Source organism: Corvus kubaryi, unplaced genomic scaffold (assembly GCF_017639235.1).
Source record: "Corvus kubaryi isolate FWS band 111438036 unplaced genomic scaffold, C.kubaryi_AGA036_p1.0 76, whole genome shotgun sequence".
Lineage (NCBI taxonomy): Eukaryota > Metazoa > Chordata > Aves > Passeriformes > Corvidae > Corvus > Corvus kubaryi.
In genome coordinates, this window is record NW_024582063.1 from 6,335,400 (window position 1) to 6,346,720 (window position 11,321).

The following is an 11,321-nucleotide window of genomic DNA, read 5'->3' on the forward strand; positions in this document are numbered from 1 at the left end:
GGCTGTTGCTCACTATCAGGTCTCGATAGGAACGTATGGTATATAAGGACTGTAGGAATTGGTTAAAAAAAAATTTTATCCTTAATCCTGTCTTAGTAAATGCATCTCTCTGAAAATGTTGCTTTCCATTGAGAAAGGGAGCCAAATTTCAGGGCTTGGTTGTGTGACAGAGTTATGGTTTGAACTTCACCGGGGCACCAGTAAAAAAGCCAGCAGTTGCCAGCAGCCAGCTATCTTACGGTTGCATATGAGGCACAGCAGCAACGAGAACACACATCCAGGGGAGATCTGATAATCATGTTTGCAGCTAGAATTTTTCATGGATACTGTACAGAAATTGGACTTTAGGCAATGCTCATTAAAAAGAAACAAAAATGCTTGCAAATGCAGTTTCAAATTCAGATTTCAGAAAACACTTAAACGCTTCTGATTATTTTTCTTTTCTACTTTTCCTGTTATATTCATGGCCTGAAATGCACAACTGAAATGAACAATAGTTTAATTTTCAATTTTATCTTTAAACACAAGTCACATCTTGTTCATTTTATGATTCCTCAAAGTCCAAAGGTCCCCGATAATGAAGTTTTAAGCATTTGGTTAAGATTTATAATAAAATGTAAATTAAGTTGTTCAATTATTGGCTGAAAAAAATTATCCAGAAAAAATGGGAGCGTTGCATACATAATAGATTATTTCTGTTAAATACCATATATCACTTCTTCATATCAAGGGCTAGAGTGAGCTACTGCCTCTATGGATGTTTGCCATGTGGGTTGCAGACATCTGTTGAGTGTCAGGGAATGTAATCAAAGGATTTGCCAGGAACTCCATCAAAATCGTGCCTTTTACATTTTTCTTAGTTGAGAACACCATGCACAGCAGATTGACCTAATGGAGGGTAACACATTGAACTGGGAGCAAAATGTTTAAAGAGATGGAAGCCTCACTGTTAACCCCATGAATTCTTTGAAATGTTGTCCTTAAAAGTCAAGGTGGGCTGCAGATGGGACACAAATATCACCCAGGAAAGCTCCTTGAACTGCCCTGCTGCTGGCCCTGGGAGCTGATGAGGGATGGGCTCTGTTCACGCCTCACTGTTTCTGCAGGATTTACTTTTGAGGTATCTAGAAAGGCAATATTCTCAGCTTGGATAACCATAGTTCCTTGGGAACAGGAGAACAGCTGGATGTTTCTGCTTGCCTCCCAGACTGCAAATCAAGGGAAAAATAGATCTGCATCCACTCAATTTTCTCCTACATAGGAGCTCATTCCAGCCAAGTATTTAACTCCACAAAAGCCTATGGAAATGGGGCCTTTGCACACATGGGAGGGAAGAGTTTGCTTTCATGTTGTCTCATGGCACATGGTGTTGCTTTTACTATCCCAATAATAAAACCCTCTCTAGGTGTCCATTCATCAATCTCCTTTCTTTCTACAGTGGTAAATAAAAAAGTAAAAGATAGCCACAAATCTCAGAGTTCTTAATGTTTTTATGCCTCACAAGTTGCACGATCATGTTTTTCATATAGCATAGGGTCATGATATGAATACTACAGAAATAACTAAATATAAGAGTTCTGGCATCCTTCATAAACTATTCTATGTCAGACCACAGAAATCTGCTCCTGTCAGCTGAAGCTTTACAATAAATTAGCCCAGGATAATGGTACCACCCACTAGGATGGTTACGGTTTAGAGTCTGCTCATCCTCTCTGACAGACTCGCTCATTCAGTGATTTATAGCATGGCACACAACACTTCTGTCCAAGAGTGAGCACTCTTTGTGTGGCCATTTACAGCTACAGAGAGAGGGGAAAATAAAGCTTTGGGGATTTAGAATTTTTCACAGCAAGTGAAAACCCCACTGAATAAACAGCATGATTTAAAACATTTACACTGGGGTTGAGACCCTACCCCTCCTCTGTCAGCAGGGTGGTCAAAAATTATTTCAATGCAGTCAGTAAAATTACAGGTAGGTAGAACTACAGTGGGAGAAACAAACACTGGCATTCCTTCTCAACAAGAATATATTCCAAACTGAGGGTATTCCTCATGAAGGAAAGTACCTAAACCCACTAGCAAATTCCAGAATTCAGGGTCAGAGGTGTCACTAGTTTTATTCTAAACTAAAGGTCAAGTCAGGAGGCTCAGATGCATATCAAAGTGTCCTCACAGCTGAAGGAGAATTCAGTTCCAACAGTTTCAGGACAGTATCTGCTGTAGATCACTGAATATTGACTGAGTAAGCCACATGAATTATCCTCCACGGTTACTATAATGATAATATGAATAATAATGAGTATGTGTAACTGGTAGTTGCCCAGCTGGAAAACATAAAATTTCCGTATATATCTGCCAATTGGACTTTTAATGACAAAACCACAGACGTTTGGACTATTTGAAAAAGGACAAATGGAATAAAAACATACTATCTCTGTGAGAAACTATTTGATTTGTAAACTGCAGCATTGTAAAACAAATGTCGTGTGTAGAAAAAAAAGGAGTGGAAATGGTTCTTGAACACATATGGAAGAAAGTTTTCTTGATTTAGTGCTTATTGCAATAAAACTTATGATTAAGAATGCAAAAGCAGAAATATCCCTGCTTTTGACTATTTCTTAATGTTCATCCAAAGGAAATTTCTTATCTGGGGGAGGAGGAGGAGCAATTTAGTAATTCCTGACCTCAGGCTGATACTAAAGCATTCTGAAACAATAAGGGCCCAGGGGTGTCGAAGGCAGCTGCCTGAATTCCTCAAAAAAGTATATTTACAAAGGCTATTTTGAGTTCTCTGCATTTCTGTAATGGAATCCAGCTGCTCTGACCTTTGGAAATTACCTCGTACAGTGTGAACAGCAGCGCAGATAAGCGCTACGTTAAATTGCACTTAGAGTCCAATTGCTTGGCGTTTCAGTTAAAGGGCTGGCATGAGAGAAAGCAAAATAAGAGGGAAAATTATATCTCTGGTCTAAGAAGCAAAATAAAGACTTTGGTCATTCAAAATAATGGTTTGATGAGACCCCCTCAGTGAAAATAGTATATGGTAAATAAAACTTGAAGAGGTGAGGATATGCTTTTACGAAACACCAAGAAACCAAACTTGAAAGACAGGATCTCTTCTCTCATCTCACTCCTGAAATAATAATTCCACTTTCATTCTTCCTGGTCTGTTTTAGGAAGCAGGGCCCTGAAAAGGAGTTTAGTTAAAAAAAGATTTATATAACATTAAAATTCAGATTTGGTCAGATTTGTGCAGAACAAAATGGCACCAAAAGGACTAAGATGGGATCTGGCACATGCCCTTTCATGCCTACTTGGAGCAAACTGATAAAAGAAGTGGATAGCATGCTATGAAGCAAATAAACTTTAGGGCCAAAGTCCACGGGAGAACATCCTTTACCTTCAGCAAATGTCAAACAAGACCTAAAATCAGAGATTGTGAAAAAAGTTGTTCTCCTTTAACAGAGATTTGACAAAAAGCATCTCCAGCATTCCAGCCAACCAGACTCTATGTTTGCCCAGCTCTAAGTACGAGGTGACATGTCATACTTCCCAATATCTACCATGGCTTGCTGACGCCAGTTCTTTCCAGAGGGGCAGGTCCCTGCTTTGCCCAAGCTGCATGTCCCACCAGGAACTGCATCCATCCCTCACCTGCACCAGGCAGTGGACAACGGCAGATGGATCTGAGGAGCTGAACTTGAGGCTCAGAATCCACTCCTCACCCACAGGTCTCAGTGGCTTTTCACATCAAAAATCCTTTGTTTTTAGCCAAGACCTGAGCACGTGAAAGAGGGAAGAGCTGAGGGTTCTGGCTCTTGTCTTTTTTAAAGTCATCAGGGTCAACGTGACTCACATCCTTTGGGTCTGTGACTGTGGATTTTTATTCCTATTGCTCAGTATTTTCATGTTTGTTTCTTAGAGGTCCTAAAAAACTGATGAGAAAACACAGCTGTGAAATGAAGCCTGTGAAATCAGCTGTGCTGAGGCAATATCGGAAGGCAAATGAAACAAACAAAAAAATAACTTATTATCTTTAAATTAGATGACTTTAATTCAATCTCATCACCTTTCCAATACTTACCCAAGTATTTTTTAAAGCTTGGTGAACTCAAACTTTGGGTAGTCAGTAAATCCTTGGAGCATATTTCCAAGTGGAGAGTGTTCTCCTTCTGCACCCACTGGATCCCCTTCAAATGCTACTGCTATGTTCTCTTTGCTAAAATGCAAAAGCAAGGCTGGCATCTGTGGGAATAAATGCAGAAACTGGACAGACCCGTGATCCTGCTAAGATCAAGGTACACTGGATAGTTGTGTGAGCCTTTAGAGGAAGGAAAACGATGCTTTAGTGCATCCCTCTGGCCTTAGGGTGGCAGCCTTGCAGCTGTACTGAGAAGCACATGGTATCCATGTGCACTTCTCCCCTCTGCAAACCCAGTCCCTCTGAGAGCATCCAGCTTTGGGCATGCCCTGGCTCCTTCTTACAAACAAATCCACCTCTAACAGAACGGCAGGGCATGCAAGCAGGGCTGGAAACTCCCGGGCTGCCTGCTGCTACGATCTGAGTCAGCAGAAACATGCCTCATCTGCTGTTCGATTTTCTCTGCCCAGATTAGGCTCTTAGTGCCTGCCAGCTGATGTGAAGGCAGAAGTGATGCTGCTCGGTACTTCAGAGAGAAGTTTTGGTAAGTGATGTCAGACAAGGGAAGTTTTCACATCTAGATGACCAGCTCAAAAAAAGAGACTTCATAACCATTTCCCAGGGATGGCTGTCCTAGCGTAAGACATATGAAATAAACTTCGTGCCCTCAAATGAGCTAATCATTGAATGGTTTGGGTTGGAAGGGACCTTAAACCAAGGACCATCTTGTTCCAATCCCCTGACTTGGGCAGGGACACCTTCCACTAGACCAGGTTGCTCAGAGCCCCATCCATCCTAGATGGGATGGGGCATCCACAACTTCTCTGGGCAACCTGTGCCAGTGCCTTACCTCCCTCACAGTAAAGAATTTTTTCCTAATACCTAGTCTAGTCTCTTTCAGTCTGAAGCCATTCCCCCTTGTCCTGTCACCACATGCTCTTGTAGATAGTCTCTGTCCATCTTTCTTGTAGGCTCCCTTCAGGTACTGGAAGGCTGCAATTAACTCACCCCAAAGCTTTCTCTTTCCTAGGCTGAACACTCACAGATCTCTCAGCCTTTCCTTGTAGGAGAGGTGCTCCATCCCTCAAATCACCTTGGTGGCCTCCTCTGGACTCTCCAGCAGGTTGATGTCCTTGCTGTGCTGGGGACCCCAGAACTGGACACAGCACTGCAGCTGTGGTCTCACCACAGTGGAGTAGAGGGGCAGAATCTCCTCCCTCGACTGACTGGCCATGATTCTTTTAAAGCATCCCAGGATACAATTGGTTTTCTGGGCTGCAAGGACACATTGCTGACTGATGCCCATTCTCTCATCCACCAGCACCCCCAAGTCCTTCTCCCCAAGGCTGTTCTCGATCTGTTCATCCCCCAGCCTGGATTGATGCCATGGGTTGTATGCAGGTCTTTGCCACAACAAGAAGCATCACACCATATATCAAGAGAAAAGAGACAAAGCCACTGGGTTGTTTCATTTATGTATTGTGACCAGGACCCCAGGACTCGGAGATTCTACCTTCCCCACAAATATCAGACCAGTAGCTGAAACAAATAAGGGGAGAACAAGAAGGGAAGAGAGAAAGAAGGTTTTATGGAATCACAGAATATGCTGAGTTGGAAGGGACACACGAGGCTCATCATGTCCCACTCCTGGCCCTGCACAGGACACCCCAGGATTCACACTGTATGCCTGAGAGCATTGTCCAAATACTGCTTGAACTCTGTCAGGCTTGGTGCTGTGACCACTGCCCTGGGTTCCAGTGCCTGACCACCCTCTGAGTAAAGAACCTTTTCCCAATATGCAACCTAAATCTCCTCTGACACAGCTAATAGGGAATATGCGCTTAAGAAGGGAAGGTTCAAGGAATCAACCCTTGTATTCCAACCTAAAAGAACTTTAAGATTACATGAAAAATGTGAGGGGATGACACAGTGAATCAGGAATAGCTGTCCTGCAATATTATTGGCACAGAAAAATTCTTCTCCTGGGACTGATTTCCAAATAGGCAGAACACTTGGTTCAAATGCAGAAAAGTTGTAGGTACACACCTTCCGAAATAATGTATTTTATGTTGAAGTTGGGTTTTTTGTCTTCCCCTCTACCCCCGTGGCTGAATGTATTTGTGGAGGCCAGCTGGATCCAATTCCTAGGACAGTAGTATTACACTCCCCAGCCCCCCCACTTTTTCCCCTTTTACATCAGTAAGTTGGCAGGAAGGTTATTTGCATCGTTGCCCAGAGCCAAAGGTCAGCATGAAAAAAGAACTTGTGAACACTTTTATGAAGAAAATCCAAACTGTAAGTGAACAGCCTTACTTAAAAAAATTGTCAAAACTACTTTTTTGTTTAAAGTTAGGTTGATGTGGAAGCAGATTCCAGATTGTGGAACATACATGATGTAGAAAGGTCAGGGGGGATGAATATTCAAGATTCGGAGGCAAAGTCAGAGGCATAAACTTCCCACACATTCCATCCAAGGAAGAATTTTTCCTTCATATTCTGCTGGTAGGTTATTACACACTGGTTGTCAGTTCTAAGCTCCAAAGTGCAAGGTTATTTTTAAAATTTTTCAGTTCATTCTTCCAAAACCAAACGTCCCCATTGAGCCACTTCCTACTAAGTGGCTGCTTTTTAAATTTGATTCTTGCATTATGACCCATGGTGGGATCCCCTTCAGCTTGGAATGGACCTGTCCACAGCTTGGTGTCAGAGGAGTCTCAAGGGAGGCCCTTAACTCTCCTGCTTGCTTTGAAAATCTGCCAAAGCACAGGGATATTAAGAGCCAGTTCTGCTCTGGAAAAAACTGTAGTGAGTGGCACAGTGTTTACCGTGTCAGTGTTTCCATTCGATATTTGAAGACCTTCCATGTTAATGTCTTTTTTCTAAGAGGTAGCTTAATGACTACAGGCTAGGTTTAAAAAAAAATGGAAAACTTCTTGTCTTCTTATGCTTAATGTCAACTGGCAGGTGCTACAGAGCACACTGTTCACCTTTTACATCAGAGCATCCACACTGCCTCCACCTGTGCCAACAAAACCACCTTTGCTAGAAAAGGAAAGAAAAATAATGCTCAGAATTTACATTGAGAGCAAGTCCAGCTGGGATGAGATCTCTCTGTCCAGCAGCCTAATCTAAGTGAGTTGTATGGAGACCTCCAGCTCTTTACTTCCAGTGGACCAGTTCACCTGGAAGTGAAGCCAAATGCAGCTGAGAAAGGAGCACCAACACTAACGTGCCTGAGGAGACTGCTGAAGGGCATTGATGACTTTCTGGCAGTTGCCTCTGCGTCCATCTCCTTCCACAGAAGGCCTGTCTCCTTGAAGCTGTGTGCTTAGCTCATGCTCAGCCTCTGGAAGGTGTCTTCCTCCGACGAAGTCTGACAGCTGATGTGGCTTCTCCAGGTTTCTGGTTAGGGCTGCCGAGGTGGAATGTTTGTGAGGAGCCCTACAGCTGCATTCAGTTCTCCTTGCTGCCAGGTGGGAATAGACAAAAGCATGATGGGACTGAATTCCCTATTTCCACTCCTGAGCTAGCCCAGTACGTAGGGTGAACTCAGGGTTTGCTACCTCTGCTTGCATGGAAATAGCAGTTGCAAGAGCAGCCCCTTTTTTTAAGAAACCTGGAGCAAGTCTGAGAATTTCAGAAGCTGGGCTGATTCTCTCACAGCTGAAAGAAGTGGTTAAGAGGCTAGCAACGTCAAGACTCAGCACTGGAAGAGGAATTCACATGTGACAGGAATTATTTCGTTTGGCAGAGGCGAAGGAGGCAGAGGAACGACCAGCCCCAGCAGAAAGCCCGTGTACCTGGCGTGGACTTTGCAGGTCAGCTGTTTCCCTGAGATGCTCCATTTGCTACTTGGAAAGAGAAGGAGGTGGGGGTGGAGGGAAAGGGAATGGCCAAACTTAGACAGCTGCAATGAGTACCTGCCAATTTCTATATGATTCACTGTCCACCCCCAGCAAATGTTGTGTGAAGGAGAAGGAACATCTGCACTTCCCTCATTCTTATCTCGCCCTGTGGGACTCATAGACAGTTGGTCTAAAGCTGGTGTGACTTATCTTGGGTGTAAGATCAGCACATAAAAGCTGTAACTGGCACCCAAAGTGAACCCAGCTTGGTTTTGGCTCTCTCTGGTGCATAAGTTGAGAAGACTTTGATTTTCACCCAAGTAACACCTCTCTGCCACTAACTTGAGTCTGCTCAGATGAACCTCATTGTAAGGTTCTGCAAAAAAGTAGCCAGTGAGGCTTTGCCAAAACCAAACACACTTTCCTCCCTGGATAATTCTACTGTTCAGCAATGGAAAGTCATGAACACCTCATCATGCATCTCATGGATAAAAAGTGACGTGCTGTGAATCACTGGAATCCCCTGGTCTGCTTGAATATTTCATTTTTATCAAATGTAGCATAAAATGGTGATACAGACCTTTATTGTTTTTTCTCCAGAAATAAAGGTTTCATTTACACATAACAGACCTAGTTTTGCATCCTATATATCTGCTTTGTTCTTAAGGCCATGGTATGTCTTTTCAGCCACACTTCATATCCTTTTCCACATTTCCTCTTTTTTTTTAATCTGCCATAAACATGGTGTATAATTTCTCCTTTTACTACACTGTCTAAATAGAACAGGCCATTGACAACAAACCACATCTTCTTTCACTAGTGATCTTCAGATGTAAAATACAGTGAAAGTAATTGTTTTTCCAATGATAAGAAAGCTTTTTAAATGTATCTGGCATACGGGGAGGTTGCTATATAAACCTTACTTTTTGATTTATTTTACTTCACAAGTAACTTGTCTGTTTTCAAATCCCAGTGCTATTTTCTTCTTTGAAGAAGGTCATGAGAGGTTCAATAATGGCTAAAACATCAGCAATAATTAGGAAAGTGTACTGTTCTCTGGAAATATTGAGCCTTACAAAGAAACTGATTTTGAAAGTCTGTGGTACTTTAACATTGAGGTTAGGATGCAGTTATGGAATAAATTTACAACCAACATCACAATGCCCAGCATGACTAATAATTAGCCAAAAAAATGTAACTAGTAGTTCATCAAGGCTCTTCTTGTGTTTAGAACAAATACAAGTGCCAGGTTTATTTTTACTTCCTCAGGCATGATGTAAGGTTTCTTCCATTGGAAAATCCCCTATTAGTATATTTGTCTGGATTATATAATATTGTCCATGGGGCTTTTTCTTCTTCTGATGACTTGTACCTACGGAATTCATTTTATAAACAAAACTCTCAGCATGTGACTGCAGTGGTTGTGCTCAGGAGTGACCACTCTGTGACACACTTGTGCCTGAGCTGCCTGTGGGCAGTGTCCAGTCCCATCCTGCTGTCGGTGCACACTGATGGCATTGCTCGTGGAGGTCTCTTGACTCATACAAATGGATATATTTCAAGGGCCTCTGATTGAAATTTGTTGAGAAAGCCTGAAGGAAAACATGTGTAGCTGCTTACTTTCCATGCTTGGCTCTGCAGCAGCTGACAATGGCCCACCTTGTTCCATGTCTGACTCGAGCCTGCAAGATGACAGATGAAGAGGTTGAACACAAAAAGGGGTTGCAGTGATCCTTCTAAAAACAGGGAAGTGGCACTAGATACTCTAGTGAGCTTTGGCTCACCAGGGTGGATGGCTGGTTGTGCTAGCTGCAGGATGGGCTGGTTTGCCGAAGAATCAAGATCAGAATATGGGCTGAAGAGACCAGAGGCTTGGCCTGCAACAATAACCCAGTTCAAACAAAAAGCTTGAGAGGGTATAAAAAAAAGTCTATTAAATGCAATGAATAATATAGCACAGTATTGCATTTTTTACACAGGCTGGGAAAAGGACTTTTTAAAGATCATCTGTAAAAAAGCATTTTTCCCCAGACTTCAGAGGTCAAAGTTAAGAGAAGCCAAGTTTTTTAAAAATTGTATTTTTTTTGACTATATATCAGGATAACAGTTCATATCTGATCACTACTTGTATTGTGCTAGAATTGGGGAATCATGATGCTAAATTCTAAAGAGACATACAAGACAGGATCATGGTTATCAGAGAGCTTAATCATTAAAAAGAATTATGGTCTTCAGAGGGAGGAAAAAAAAATCACAGGCTCTGTTTTCTATAAGTGAAAGGAAAAAGTGTGTGACTTGGTCCAGATAGATTCATTCTGTTTTCATGGATGGGTGGAAAAGGGTCTCTTTCAGCCTCAGCAGTGGGGTGATGAGTCACTGTAGTTCTGCTGGGTTACCCTGTGATGTAATCTTGGGTTCAAAGGCTGGGACAGAAAGTCTCTTTAGTTCCAGACGCAGGACTCTGGCAAGAAGTGCAGTAGGTTACTTACTGCAATTATTAGGAATAGATGTTTTCAAATGCAACTTTTAGAAGCTGTAGGAACTAAACGGTCAGACGAGGATGGCTGTGATAACTGCTCTGCACGACAGATCTCCATCTTCTTGCTGCACTGGTTTGCAAAATTTTCCACTGCAAAAGCCTGAACAAGTGTCCTCATAATAAAAGGCTGCCTTTGGCCTTGACTCTAGGTAGAACCAGCAGAGCCAAGACTGTGGTTTTGCCACATGTCCTAGAAAAAGAACAGCAAAACTGGGCCATTTTAGGGCTAGTGACCAATTTGTTTCTCAATATTTCCTTCCTCCTCAGGAAGATGAATAATTTGCCCCAAACCTGGCCAGCAGCATGATGTTTTGGGAGGTGAACCTGAACTCTTTGCCTTACCTTCCTGGGGGGAGTTTCAATTTTTGGCTACCCTACAAGCCACAGGTGCCCTCAAAGCCAAATGCAGCACGGACAAACAGCAAGGAGGATGAGGTTTTCATGCAAGGGCTTTTCTAGAGAGAAAAAAGACAGGAAGGAGCATTTTCCCTCCACTGCTGCCTTGGCCCACTCCAAGTCCTGGGAACACAAATTAGAGAACTGCTAGGTCAGCTCCCAACATCCACACAGCCCACACGAAGCAAGGGAAGGTCATGAGCATCCCACCCTCACGGCTCCTCACACCTACCAGCAGCCAGAGGGGACCCAAGTGGGTCTTTGAAGAAGGTATAGAGAGCCCCAGGGATGGTGCCATCTGCAGCAGCTGCCCATCTTTGTGATGGTTGGGCTTGTGCTAAAGATGCAAAGCTCCCACTGTCCCTGCTCAGCCACCACAGCTGCTTATGCTGCTCTGGCA